This window comes from Schistocerca americana, chromosome 10 (genome assembly GCF_021461395.2).
Source record: "Schistocerca americana isolate TAMUIC-IGC-003095 chromosome 10, iqSchAmer2.1, whole genome shotgun sequence".
Lineage (NCBI taxonomy): Eukaryota > Metazoa > Arthropoda > Insecta > Orthoptera > Acrididae > Schistocerca > Schistocerca americana.
The window spans coordinates 37,857,256-37,873,535 of NC_060128.1; positions in this window are offsets into that span (position 1 = coordinate 37,857,256).

Sequence of the window (16,280 nt, forward strand, 5' to 3'; positions counted from 1 at the left end):
AGAGGACCGACACACTAGCTTTCTATGATTTGAACCTCTCCTGTGTGTCCAGTGTTAGATTCCGATGCTTCACTTCATGTTTACTGTATCCCTTGGACCTTCTTATTGACGATGAAACACAGAAATAGCATTCGGATTTAATACAAAAGGCACAATGCCGACTTATGTAAAAGAGGACTGACACCCTCTCTTTCTATGATTTGAACCTCTCCTATGAGTCCACTTTTAGATTCCGATGCTTCACTTCAGGTTTACTGTATACCTTGAACCTTCTTATTGACGATGAAACACAGAAATTGCATCCGAATTTAATACAAAAGGCACAATGCCGACATAAGTACAAGAGGACTGACACTCTCACATTCTATGATTTGAACCTCTCCTGTGAGTCCAGTTTTAGATTCCGATGCTTCACTTCAGGTTTACTGTATTCCTTGGACCTTCTTATTGGCGATGAAACACAGAAATTGCATCGGAATTTAATACAAAAGGCACAATGCCGACTTAAGTAAAAGAGGACTGACACTCTCTCTTTCTATGATTTGAACCTCTCCTGTGAGTCCAGTTTTAGATTCCGATGCTTCACTTCAGGTTTACTGTATCCCTTGGACCTTCTTATTGACGATGAAACACAGATATTGCATCCGAATTTAACACAAAAGGCACAATGCCGACTTAAGTAAAAGAGGACTGACACTCTCTCTTACTATGATTTGAACCTCCCTGTGAGTCCAGTTTTAGATTCCGATGCTTCACTTCAGGTTTACTGTATACCTTGCACCTTCTTATTGACGATGAAACACAGAAATTGCATCGGAATTTAACACAAAAGGCTCTATGGCGACTTAAGTAAAAGAGGACTGACACTCTCACTTTCTATGATTTGAACCTCTCCTGTGAGTCCAGTTTAGATTCCGATGCTTCACTTCAGGTTTACTGTATCCCTTCGACCTTCTTATTGACGATGAAACATAGAGTTTACATCCGAATTTAATACAAAAGGCACAATGCCGACTTACGTACAAGAGGACTGACACTCTAAATTTCTATGATTTGAACCTCTCCTGTGAGTCCAGTTTCAGATTCCGATGCTTCACTTCAGGTTTACTGTATCCCTTGGACTTACTGATTGTCTATGAAACACAGAAATTGCATCCGAATTTAATACAAAAGGCACAATACCGACTTAAGTAAAAGAGGACGGACACTCTCACTTTCTGTCATTTGAACCTCTCCTGTGAGTCCACTTTTAGAATCCGATGCTTCGCTTCTGGTTTACTGTATACCTTGCACCTTCTTATTGACGATGAAACACAGAAATTGCATCCGAATTTAATACAAAAAGCACAGTGCCGACTTAAGTAAAAGAGGACTGACACTCTCACTTTCTGTGATACGAAACTCTCCTGTGAGTCCAGTTTTAGATTCCGATGCTTCACGTCAGGTTTACTGTATACCTTGCACCTTCTTATTGACGATGAAACACAGAAATTGCAGCGGAATTAAATTCAAAAGGCACAATTCTGATTTACGTACAAGAGGGCTGACACTCTAACTACCTATGATTTGAATCTCTCCTGTGAGTCCAGTTTCAGATTTCGATGCTTTACTTCAGGTTTACTGTATCCCTTGGACCTTATAAATGCCGACGAAACACAGTAAATGCATCCTCAATTAATACAAGATGCACAATGCCGACTTCAGTACAAGAGGACCGACACTCTCACTTTCTATGATTTGAACCTCTCCTGTGTGTCCAGTGTTAGATTCCGATGCTTCACTTCATGTTTACTGTATCGCTTGGACCTTCTTATTGACGATGAAACACAGAAATTGCATTCGGATTTAGTACAAAAGGAACAATGCCGACTTATGTAAAAGAGGACTGACACTCTCTCTTTCTATGATTTGAACCTCTCCTGTGAGTTCACTTTTAGATTCCGATGCTTCACTTCAGGTTTACTGTATACCTTGCACCTTCTTATTGACGATGAAGCACAGACATTGCATCCGAATTTAATACAAAAGGCACAATGCCGACTTAAGTACAAGAGGACTGACACTCTCACTTTCTATGATTTGAACCTCTTCTGTGAGTCCAGTTTTAGATTCCGATGCTTCACTTCAGGTTTACTGTATCCCTTCGACCTTCTTATTGACGATGAAACACAGAGTTTACATCCGAATTTAATACAAAAGGCACAATGCCGACTTAAGTAAAAGAGGACTGACACTCTCTCTTTCTATGATTTGAACCTCTTCTGTGAGTCCAGTTTTAGATTCCGATGCTTCACTTCAGGTTTACTGTATCCCTTGGACCTTCTTATTGACGATGAAACACAGATATTGCATCCGAATTTAATACAAAAGGCACAATGCCGACTTAAGTAAAAGAGGACTGACACTCTCTCTTACTATGATTTGAACCTCCCTGTGAGTCCAGTATTAGATTCCGATGCTTCACTTCAGGTTTACTGTATACCTTGCACCTTCTTATTGACGATGAAACACAGAAATTGCATCCGAATTTAATACAAAAGGCACTATGGCGACTTAAGTAAAAGAGGACTGACACTCTCACTTTCTAAGATTTGTACCTCTCCTGTGAGTCCAGTTTTAGATTCCGATGCTTCACTTCAGGTTTACTGCATCCCTTCGACCTTCTTATTGACGATGAAACACAGAGTTTACATCCGAATTTAATACAAAAGGCACAATGCCGACTTAAGTACAAGAGGACTGACACTCTAACTTTCTATGATTTGAACCTCTCCTGTGAGTCCAGTTTCAGATTCCGATGCTTCACTTCAGGTTTACTGTATCCCTTGGACTTACTGATTGTCGATGAAACACAGAAATTGCATCCGAATTTAATACAAAAGGCACAATACCGACTTAAGTAAAAGAGGATGGACACTCTCACTTTCTGTCATTTGAACCTCTAATGTGAGTCCACTTTTAGAATCCGATGCTTCGCTTCAGGTTTACTGTATACCTTGCACCTTCTTATTGACGATGAAACACAGAAATTGCATCCGAATTTAATACAAAAAGCACAGTGCCGACTTAAGTAAAAGAGGACTGACACTCTCACTTTCTGTGATACGAACCTCTCTTGTGAGTCCAGTTTTAGATTCCGATGCTTCTTTTCAGGTTTACTGTATACCTTGCACCTTCTTATTGACGATGAAACACAGAAATTGCATCGGAATTAAATTCAAAAGGCACAATGCCGACTTAAGTACAAGAGGACTGACCCTCTAACTCTCTACGATTTGAACCTCTCCTGTGAGTCCAGTTTCAGATTCCGATGCTTTATTTCAGGTTTACGGTATAACTTGCACCTTCTTATTGACGATGAAACACAGAAATTGCAGCGGAATTAAATTCAAAAGGCACAATTCCGACTTACGTACAAGAGGACTGACACTCTAACTACCTATGATTTGAATCTCTCCTGTGAGTCCAGTTTTAGATTCCGATGCTTTACTTCAGGTTTACTGTATCCCTTGGACCTTATAAATGCCGACGAAACACAGTAATTGCATCCTAAATTTTTACAAGATGCACAATGCCGACTTCAGTACAAAGGGCCGACACTCTCACTTTCTATGATTTGAACCTCTCCTGTGTGCCCAGTGTTAGATTCCGATGCTTCACTTCATGTTTACTGTATCGCTTGGACCTTCTTATTGACGATGAAACACAGAAATTGCATTCGGATTTAATACAAAAGGAAGAATGCCGACTTATGTAAAAGAGGACTGACACTCTCTCTTTCTATGATTTGAACCTCTCCTGTGAGTTCACTTTTAGATTCCGATGCTTCACTTGAGGTTTACTGTATACCTTGCACCTTCTTATTGACGATGAAGCACAGAAATTGCATCCGAAATTAATACAAAAGGCACAATGCCGACTTAAGTACAAGAGGACTGACACTCTCACTTTCTATGATTTGAACCTCCCCTGTGAGTCCAGTTTTAGATTCCAATGCTTCACATCAGGTTTACTGTATCCCTTCGACCTTCTTATTGACGATGAAACACAGAGTTTACATCCGAATTTAATACAAAAGGCACAATGCCGACTTAAGTACAAGAGGACTGACACTCTAACTTTCTATGATTTGAACCTCTCCTGTGAGTCCAGTTTCAGATTCCGATGCTTCACTTCAGGTTTACTGTATCCCTTGGACTTACTGATTGTCGATGAAACACAGAAATTGCATCCGAATTTAATACAAAAGGCACAATACCGACTTAAGTAAAAGAGGACGGACACTCTCACTTTCTGTCATTTGAACCTCTCTTGTGAGTCCACTTTTAGAACCCGATGCTTCGCTTCAGGTTTACTGTATACCTTGCACCTTCTTATTGACGATGAAACACAGAAATTGCTTCCGAATTTAATACATAAAGCACAGTGCCGACTTAAGTAAAAGGGGACCGACACTCTCACATTCTGTGATACGAACCTCTCCTGTGAGTCCAGTTTTAGATTCCGATGCTTCACTTCAGGTTTACTGTATACCTTGCACCTTCTTATTGACGATGAAACACAGAAATTGCATCGGAATTAAATTCAAAAGGCACAATGCCAACATAAGTACAAGAGGACTGACCCTCTAACTCTCTCCGATTTGAACCTCTCCTGTGAGTCCAGTTTTAGATTCCGATGCTTCACTTCAGGTTAACGGTATAACTTGCACCTTCTTATTGACGATGAAACACAGAACTTGCAGCGGAATTAAATTCAAAAGCACAATTCCGACTTACGTACAAGAGGACTGACACTCTAACTACCTATGATTTGAATCTCTCCTGTGAGTCCAGTTTTAGATTCCGATGCTTTACTTCAGGTTTACTGTATCCCTTGGACCTTATAAATGCCGACGAAACACAGTAATTGCATCCTAATTTAATAGAAGATGCACAATGCCGACTTCAGTACAAGAGGACCGACACTCTCACCTTCTATGATTTGAACCTCTCCTGTGTGTCCAGTGTTAGATTCCGATGCTTCACTTCATGTTTACTGTATCCCTTGGACCTTCTTATTGACGATGAAACACAGAAATTGCATTCGGATTTAATACAAAAGGCACAATGCCGACTTATGTAAAAGATGACTGACACTCTCTCTTTCTGTGATTTGAACCTCTCCTGTGAGTCTACTTTTAGATTCCGATGCTTCACTTCAGGTTTACTGTATACCTTGCACCTTCTTATTGACGATGAAGCACAGAAATTGCACCCGAATTTAATACAAAAGGCACAATGCCGACTTAAGTACAAGAGGACTGACACTCTCACTTTCTATGATTTGAACCTCTCCCGTGAGTCCAGTTTTAGATTCCGATGCTTCACTTCAGGTTTACTGTATACCTTGCACCTTCTTATTGACGATGAAACACAGAAATTGCATCGGAATTAAATTCAAAAGGCACAATGCCGACTTAAGTACAAGAGGACTGACACTCTCACTTTCTATGATTTGAACCTCTCCTGTGAGTCCAGTTTTAGATTCCGATGCTTCACTTCAGGTTTACTGTATCCCTTGGACATTCTTATTGACGATGAAATACAGAAATTGCATCCGAATTTAATACAAAAGTCACAATGCCGACTTAAGTACAAGCGGACTGACACTCTCTCTTTCTATGATTTGAACCTCTCCTGTGAGTCCAGTTTTAGATTCCGATGCTTCACTTCAGGTTTACTGTATTCCTTGGACCTTCTTATTGGCGATGAAACACAGAAATTGCATCCGAATTTAATACAAAAGGCACAATGCCGACTTAAATAAAAGAGGACTGACACTCTCACTTTCTATGATTTGAACCTCTCCTGTGGGTCCAGTTTTAGATTCCGATGCTTCACTTCAGGTTTACTGTATCCCTTGGACCTTCTTATTGACGATGAAATACAGAAATTGCATCGGAATTAAATTCAAAAGGCACAATGCCGACTTAAGTACAAGAGGACTGACCCTCTAACTCTCTACGATTTGAACCTCTCCTGTGAGTGCAGTTTTAGATTCCGATGCTTCACTTCAGGTTTACGGTATACCTTGCACCTTCTTATTGACAATGAAACACAGAAATTGCAGCGGAATTAAATTCAAAAGGCACAATTCCGACTTACGTACAAGAGGACTGACACTCTAACTACCTATGATTTGAATCTCTCCTGTGAGTCCAGTTTTAGATTCTGATGCTTTACTTCAGGTTTACTGTATCCCTTGGACCTTATAAATGCCGACGAAACACAGTAATTGCATCCTAATTTAATACAAGATGCACAATGCCGGCTTCAGTACAAGAGGACCGACACTCTCACCTTCTATGATTTGAACCTCTCCTGTGTGTCCAGTGTTAGATTCCGATGCTTCACTTCATGTTTACTGTATCCCTTGGACCTTCTTATTGACGATGAAACACAGAAATTGCATCGGAATTTAATACAAAAGGCACAATGCCGACTTATGTAAAAGATGACTGACACTCTCTCTTTCTGTGGTTTGAACCTCTCCTGTGAGTCCACTTTTAGATTCCGATGCTTCACTTCAGGTTTACTGTATACCTTGCACCTTCTTATTGACGATGAAGCACAGAAATTGCACCCGAATTTAATACAAAAGGCACAATGCCGACTTAAGTACAAGAGGACTGACACTCTCACTTTCTATGATTTGAACCTCTCCTGTGAGTCCAGTTTTAGATTCCGATGCTTCACTTCAGGTTTACTGTATCCCTTGGACATTCTTATTGACGATGAAATACAGAAATTGCATCCGAATTTAATACAAATGGCACAATGCCGACTTAAGTACAAGCGGACTGACACTCTTTCTTTCTATGATTTGAACCTCTCCTGTGATTCCAGTTTTAGATTCCGATGCTTCACTTCAGGTTTACTGTATTCCTTGGACCTTCTTATTGGCGATGAAACACAGAAATTGCATCCGAATTTAATAGAAAAGGCACAATGCCGGAATAAGTAAAAGAGGACTGACACTCTCTCTTTCTATGATTTGAACCTCTCCTGTGACTCCAGTTTTAGATTCCGATGCTTCACTTCAGGTTTACTGTATATCTTGCACCTTCTTATTGACGATGAAACACAGAAATTGCATCGGAATTAAATTCAAAAGGCACAACGCCGACTTAAGTACATGAGGACTTACACTCTAACTTTCTATGATTTGAACCTCTCCTGTGAGTCCAGTTTCAGATTCCGATGCTTCACTTCAGGTTTACTGTATCCCTTGGACGTACTGATTGTCGATGAAACACAGAAATTGCATCCGAATTTAATACAAAAGGCACAATGCCGACTGAAGTAAAAGAGGACGGACACTCTCACTTTCTGTCATTTGAACCTCTCCTGTGAGTCCAGTTTTAGATTCCGATGCTTCGCTTCAGGTTTACTGTATACCTTGCACCTCCTTATTGACGAAGAAACACAGAAATTGCATCCGAATTTAATACAAAAGGCACAATGCCGACTTAAGTAAAAGAGGAGTGACACTCTCACTTTCTGTGATACGAACCTCTCCTGTGAGTCCAGTTTTAGATTCCGATGCTTCACTTCAGGTTTACTGTATACCTTGCACCTTCTTATTGACGATGAAACACAGAAATTGCATCCGAATTTAATACAAAAGGCACAATGCCGAATTAAGTAAAAGAGGATTGACACTCTCTCTTTTTATGATTTGAACCTCTCCTGTGAGTCCAGTTTTAGATTCCGATGCTTCACTTCAGGTTTACTGTATACCTTGCACCTTCTTATTGACGATGAAACACAGAAATTGCATCGGAATTAAATTCAAAAGGCACAATGCCGACTTAAGTACAAGAGGACTGACCCTCTTACTCTCTACGATTTGAATCTCTCCTGTGAGTCCAGTTTTAGATTCCGATGCTTCACTTCAGGTTTACTGTATACCTTGCTCCTTCTTATTGACGATGAAACACAGAAATTGCAGCGGAATTCAATTCAAAAGGCTGAATTCCGACTTATGTACAAGAGGACTGACACTCTAACTACCTATGATTTGAATCTCTCCTGTGAGTCCAGTTTTAGATTCCGATGCTTTACTTCAGGTTTACTGTATCCCTTGGACCTTAAAAATGCCGACGAAACACAGTAATTGCATCCTAATTTAATACAAGATGCACAATGCCGACTTTAGTACAAGAGGACCGACACTCTCACTTTCTATGATTTGAACCTCTCCAGTGAGTCCAGTTTTAGATTCCGATGCTTCACTTCAGGTTTACTGTATCCCTTGGACCTTCTTATTGACGATGAAATACAGAAATTGCATCCGAATTTAATACAAAAGGAACAATGCCGACTTAAGTACTAGCGGACTGACACTCTCTCTTTCTATGATTTGAACCTCTCCTGTGAGTCCAGTTTTAGATTTCGATGCTTCACTTCAGGTTTACTGTATTCCTTGGACCTTCTTATTGGCGATGAAACACACAAATTTCATCCGATTTTAATAGAAAAGGGCTCAATGCCGACTTAAGTAAAAGAGGACTGACTTTCTCTCTTTCTATGATTTGAGCTTCTCCTGTGAGTCCAGTTTTAGATTCCGATGCTTCACCTCAGGTTCACTGTATACCTTGCACCTTCTTATTGACGATGAAACACAGAAATTGCATCGGAATTAAATTTAAAAGGCACAATGCCGACTTAAGTAAAAGAGGACTGACACTCTCACTTTCTGTCATTTGAACCTCTCCTGTGAGTCCAGTTTTAGATTCCGATGCTTCGTTTCAGCTTTACTGTATACCTTGCACCTTCTTATTGACGATGAAACACAGTAATTGCATCCGAATTTAATACAAAAAGCACAGTGCCGACTTAAGTAAAAGAGGACTGACACTCTCACTTTCTGTGATACGAACCTCTCCTGTGAGTCCAGTTTTAGATTCCGATGCTTCACTTCAGGTTTACTGTATACCTTGAACCTTCTTATTGACGATGATACACAGAAATTGCATCAGAATTTAATACAAAAGGCACAATGCCGACTTAAGTAAAAGAGGATTGACACTCTCTCTTCTTATGATTTGAACCTCTCCTGTGAGTCCAGTTTTAGATTCCGATGCTTCACTTCAGGTTTACTGTATACCTTGCACCTTCTTATTGACGATGAAACACAGAAATTGCAGCGGAATTAAATTCAAAAGGCACAATTCCGACTTACGTACAAGAGGGCTGACACTCTAACTACCTATGATTTGAATCTCTCCTGTGAGTCCAGTTTCAGATTCCGATGCTTTACTTCAGGTTTACTGTATCCCTTGGACCTTATAAATGCCGACGAAACACAGTAAATGCATCCTCAATTAATACAAGATGCACAATGCCGACTTCAGTACAAGAGGACCGACACTCTCACTTTCTATGATTTGAACCTCTCCTGTGTGTCCAGTGTTAGATTCCGATGCTTCACTTCATGTTTACTGTATCGCTTGGACCTTCTTATTGACGATGAAACACAGAAATTGCATTCGGATTTAGTACAAAAGGAACAATGCCGACTTATGTAAAAGAGGACTGACACTCTCCCTTTCTATGATTTGAACCTCTCCTGTGACTCCAGTTTTAGATTCCGATGCTTCACTTCAGGTTTACTGTATATCTTGCACCTTCTTATTGACGATGAAACACAGAAATTGCATCGGAATTAAATTCAAAAGGCACAACGCCGACTTAAGTACATGAGGACTTACACTCTAACTTTCTATGATTTGAACCTCTCCTGTGAGTCCAGTTTCAGATTCCGATGCTTCACTTCAGGTTTACTGTATCCCTTGGACGTACTGATTGTCGATGAAACACAGAAATTGCATCCGAATTTAATACAAAAGGCACAATGCCGACTGAAGTAAAAGAGGACGGACACTCTCACTTTCTGTCATTTGAACCTCTCCTGTGAGTCCAGTTTTAGATTCCGATGCTTCGCTTCAGGTTTACTGTATACCTTGCACCTCCTTATTGACGATGAAACACAGAAATTGCATCCGAATTTAATACAAAAAGCACAGTGCCGACTTAAGTAAAAGTGGACTGACACTCTCACTTTCTGTGATACGAACCTCTCCTGTGAGTCCAGTTTTAGATTCCGATGCTTCACTTCAGGTTTACTGTATACCTTGCACCTTCTTATTGACGATGAAACACAGAAATTGCATCCGAATTTAATACAAAAGGCACAATGCCGAATTAAGTAAAAGAGGATTGACACTCTCTCTTTTTATGATTTGAACCTCTCCTGTGAGTCCAGTTTTAGATTCCGATGCTTCACTTCAGGTTTACTGTATACCTTGCACCTTCTTATTGACGATGAAACACAGAAATTGCATCGGAATTAAATTCAAAAGGCACAATGCCGACTTAAGTACAAGAGGACTGACCCTCTTACTCTCTACGATTTGAATCTCTCCTGTGAGTCCAGTTTTAGATTCCGATGCTTCACTTCAGGTTTACTGTATACCTTGCTCCTTCTTATTGACGATGAAACACAGAAATTGCAGCGGAATTCAATTCAAAAGGCAGAATTCCGACTTACGTACAAGAGGACTGACACTCTAACTACCTATGATTTGAATCTCTCCTGTGAGTCCAGTTTTAGATTCCGATGCTTTACTTCAGGTTTACTGTATCCCTTGGACCTTAAAAATGCCGACGAAACACAGTAATTGCATCCTAATTTAATACAAGATGCACAATGCCGACTTTAGTACAAGAGGACCGACACTCTCACTTTCTATGATTTGAACCTCTCCAGTGAGTCCAGTTTTAGATTCCGATGCTTCACTTCAGGTTTACTGTATCCCTTGGACCTTCTTATTGACGATGAAATACAGAAATTGCATCCGAATTTAATACAAAAGGAACAATGCCGACTTAAGTACTAGCGGACTGACACTCTCTCTTTCTATGATTTGAACCTCTCCTGTGAGTCCAGTTTTAGATTCCGATGCTTCACTTCAGGTTTACTGTATTCCTTGGACCTTCTTATTGGCGATGAAACACACAAATTTCATCCGATTTTAATAGAAAAGGGCTCAATGCCGACTTAAGTAAAAGAGGACTGACTTTCTCTCTTTCTATGATTTGAGCCTCTCCTGTGAGTCCAGTTTTAGATTCCGATGCTTCACCTCAGGTTCACTGTATACCTTGCACCTTCTTATTGACGATGAAACACAGAAATTGCATCGGAATTAAATTTAAAAGGCACAATGCCGACTTAAGTAAAAGAGGACTGACACTCTCACTTTCTGTCATTTGAACCTCTCCTGTGAGTCCAGTTTTAGATTCCGATGCTTCGCTTCAGCTTTACTGTATACCTTGCACCTTCTTATTGACGATGAAACACAGTAATTGCATCCGAATTTAATACAAAAAGCACAGTGCCGACTTAAGTAAAAGAGGACTGACACTCTCACTTTCTGTGATACGAACCTCTCCTGTGAGTCCAGTTTTAGATTCCGATGCTTCACTTCAGGTTTACTGTATACCTTGCACCTTCTTATTGACGATGATACACAGAAATTGCATCAGAATTTAATACAAAAGGCACAATGCCGACTTAAGTAAAAGAGGATTGACACTCTCTCTTCTTATGATTTGAACCTCTCCTGTGAGTCCAGTTTTAGATTCCGATGCTTCACTTCAGGTTTACTGTATACCTTGCACCTTCTTATTGACGATGAAACACAGAAATTGCAGCGGAATTAAATTCAAAAGGCACAATTCCGACTTACGTACAGGAGGGCTGACACTCTAACTACCTATGATTTGAATCTCTCCTGTGAGTCCAGTTTCAGATTCCGATGCTTTACTTCAGGTTTACTGTATCCCTTGGACCTTATAAATGCCGACGAAACACAGTAAATGCATCCTCAATTAATACAAGATGCACAATGCCGACTTCAGTACAAGAGGACCGACACTCTCACTTTCTATGATTTGAACCTCTCCTGTGTGTCCAGTGTTAGATTCCGATGCTTCACTTCATGTTTACTGTATCGCTTGGACCTTCTTATTGACGATGAAACACAGAAATTGCATTCGGATTTAGTACAAAAGGAACAATGCCGACTTATGTAAAAGAGGACTGACACTCTCTCTTTCTATGATTTGAACCTCTCCTGTGACTCCAGTTTTAGATTCCGATGCTTCACTTCAGGTTTACTGTATATCTTGCACCTTCTTATTGACGATGAAACACAGAAATTGCATCGGAATTAAATTCAAAAGGCACAACGCCGACTTAAGTACATGAGGACTTACACTCTAACTTTCTATGATTTGAACCTCTCCTGTGAGTCCAGTTTCAGATTCCGATGCTTCACTTCAGGTTTACTGTATCCCTTGGACGTACTGATTGTCGATGAAACACAGAAATTGCATCCGAATTTAATACAAAAGGCACAATGCCGACTGAAGTAAAAGAGGACGGACACTCTCACTTTCTGTCATTTGAACCTCTCCTGTGAGTCCAGTTTTAGATTCCGATGCTTCGCTTCAGGTTTACTGTATACCTTGCACCTCCTTATTGACGATGAAACACAGAAATTGCATCCGAATTTAATACAAAAAGCACAGTGCCGACTTAAGTAAAAGAGGACTGACACTCTCACTTTCTGTGATACGAACCTCTCCTGTGAGTCCAGTTTTAGATTCCGATGCTTCACTTCAGGTTTACTGTATACCTTGCACCTTCTTATTGACGATGAAACACAGAAATTGCATCCGAATTTAATACAAAAGGCACAATGCCGAATTAAGTAAAAGAGGATTGACACTCTCCCTTTTTATGATTTGAACCTCTCCTGTGAGTCCAGTTTTAGATTCCGATGCTTCACTTCAGGTTTACTGTATACCTTGCACCTTCTTATTGACGATGAAACACAGAAATTGCATCGGAATTAAATTCAAAAGGCACAATGCCGACTTAAGTACAAGAGGACTGACCCTCTTACTCTCTACGATTTGAATCTCTCCTGTGAGTCCAGTTTTAGATTCCGATGCTTCACTTCAGGTTTACTGTATACCTTGCTCCTTCTTATTGACGATGAAACACAGAAATTGCAGCGGAATTCAATTCAAAAGGCAGAATTCCGACTTACGTACAAGAGGACTGACACTCTAACTACCTATGATTTGAATCTCTCCTGTGAGTCCAGTTTTAGATTCCGATGCTTTACTTCAGGTTTACTGTATCCCTTGGACCTTAAAAATGCCGACGAAACACAGTAATTGCATCCTAATTTAATACAAGATGCACAATGCCGACTTTAGTACAAGAGGACCGACACTCTCACTTTCTATGATTTGAACCTCTCCAGTGAGTCCAGTTTTAGATTCCGATGCTTCACTTCAGGTTTACTGTATCCCTTGGACCTTCTTATTGACGATGAAATACAGAAATTGCATCCGAATTTAATACAAAAGGAACAATGCCGACTTAAGTACTAGCGGACTGACACTCTCTCTTTCTATGATTTGAACCTCTCCTGTGAGTCCAGTTTTAGATTCCGATGCTTCACTTCAGGTTTACTGTATTCCTTGGACCTTCTTATTGGAGATGAAACACACAAATTTCATCCGATTTTAATAGAAAAGGGCTCAATGCCGACTTAAGTAAAAGAGGACTGACTTTCTCTCTTTCTATGATTTGAGCCTCTCCTGTGAGTCCAGTTTTAGATTCCGATGCTTCACCTCAGGTTCACTGTATACATTGCACCTTCTTATTGACGATGAAACACAGAAATTGCATCGGAATTAAATTTAAAAGGCACAATGCCGACTTAAGTAAAAGAGGACTGACACTCTCACTTTCTGTCATTTGAACCTCTCCTGTGAGTCCAGTTTTAGATTCCGATGCTTCGCTTCAGCTTTACTGTATACCTTGCACCTTCTTATTGACGATGAAACACAGTAATTGCATCCGAATTTAATACAAAAAGCACAGTGCCGACTTAAGTAAAAGAGGACTGACACTCTCACTTTCTGTGATACGAACCTCTCCTGTGAGTCCAGTTTTAGATTCCGATGCTTCACTTCAGGTTTACTGTATACCTTGCACCTTCTTATTGACGATGATACACAGAAATTGCATCAGAATTTAATACAAAAGGCACAATGCCGACTTAAGTAAAAGAGGATTGACACTCTCTCTTCTTATGATTTGAACCTCTCCTGTGAGTCCAGTTTTAGATTCCGATGCTTCACTTCAGGTTTACTGTATACCTTGCACCTTCTTATTGACGATGAAACACAGAAATTGCATCGGAATTAAATTCAAAAGGCACAACGCCGACTTAAGTACATGAGGACTCACACTCTAACTTTCTATGATTTGAACCTCTCCTGTGAGTCCAGTTTCAGATTCCGATGCTTCACTTCAGGTTTACTGTATCCCTTGGACGTACTGATTGTCGATGAAACACAGAAATTGCATCCGAATTTAATACAAAAGGCACAATGCCGACTGAAGTAAAAGAGGACGGACACTCTCACTTTCTGTCATTTGAACCTCTCCTGTGTGTCCAGTTTTAGATTCCGATGCTTCGCTTCAGGTTTACTGTATACCTTGCACCGCCTTATTGACGATGAAACACAGAAATTGCATCCGAATTTAATACAAAAAGCACAGTGCCGACTTAAGTAAAAGAGGACTGACACTCTCACTTTCTGTGATACGAACCTCTCCTGTGAGTCCAGTTTTAGATTCCGATGCTTCACTTCAGGTTTACTGTATACCTTGCACCTTCTTATTGACGATGAAACACAGAAATTGCATCCGAATTTAATACAAAAGGCACAATGCCGAATTAAGTAAAAGAGGATTGACACTCTCTCTTTTTATGATTTGAACCTCTCCTGTGAGTCCAGTTTTAGATTCCGATGCTTCACTTCAGGTTTACTGTATACCTTACACCTTCTTATTGACGATGAAACACAGAAATTGCATCGGAATTAAATTCAAAAGGCACAATGCCGACTTAAGTACAAGAGGACTGACCCTCTTACTCTCTACGATTTGAATCTCTCCTGTGAGTCCAGTTTTAGATTCCGATGCTTCACTTCAGGTTTACTGTATACCTTGCTCCTTCTTATTGACGATGAAACCCAGAAATTGCAGCGGAATTCAATTCAAAAGGCAGAATTCCGACTTACGTACAAGAGGACTGACACTCTAACTACCTATGATTTGAATCTCTCCTGTGAGTCCAGTTTTAGATTCCGATGCTTTACTTCAGGTTTACTGTATCCCTTGGACCTTAAAAATGCCGACGAAACACAGTAATTGCATCCTAATTTAATACAAGATGCACAATGCCGACTTTAGTACAAGAGGACCGACACTCTCACTTTCTATGATTTGAACCTCTCCAGTGAGTCCAGTTTTAGATTCCGATGCTTCACTTCAGGTTTACTGTATCCCTTGGACCTTCTTATTGACGATGAAATACAGAAATTGCATCCGAATTTAATACAAAAGGAACAATGCCGACTTAAGTACTAGCGGACTGACACTCTCTCTTTCTATGATTTGAACCTCTCCTGTGAGTCCAGTTTTAGATTCCGATGCTTCACTTCAGGTTTACTGTATTCCTTGGACCTTCTTATTGGCGATGAAACACACAAATTTCATCCGATTTTAATAGAAAAGGGCTCAATGCCGACTTAAGTAAAAGAGGACTGACTTTCTCTCTTTCTATGATTTGAGCCTCTCCTGTGAGTCCAGTTTTAGATTCCGATGCTTCACCTCAGGTTCACTGTATACCTTGCACCTTCTTATTGACGATGAAACACAGAAATTGCATCGGAATTAAATTTAAAAGGCACAATGCCGACTTAAGTAAAAGAGGACTGACACTCTCACTCTCTGTCATTTGAACCTCTACTGTGAGTCCACTTTTAGATTCCGATGCTTCGCTTCAGCTTTACTGTATACCTTGCACCTTCTTATTGACGATGAAACACAGTAATTGCATCCGAATTTAATACAAAAAGCACAGTGCCGACTTAAGTAAAAGAGGACTGACACTCTCACTTTCTGTGATACGAACCTCTCCTGTGAGTCCAGTTTTAGATTCCGATGCTTCACTTCAGGTTTACTGTATACCTTGCACCTTCTTATTGACGATGATACACAGAAATTGCATCAGAATTTAATACAAAAGGCACAATGCCGACTTAAGTAAAAGAGGATTGACACTCTCTCTTCTTATGATTTGAACC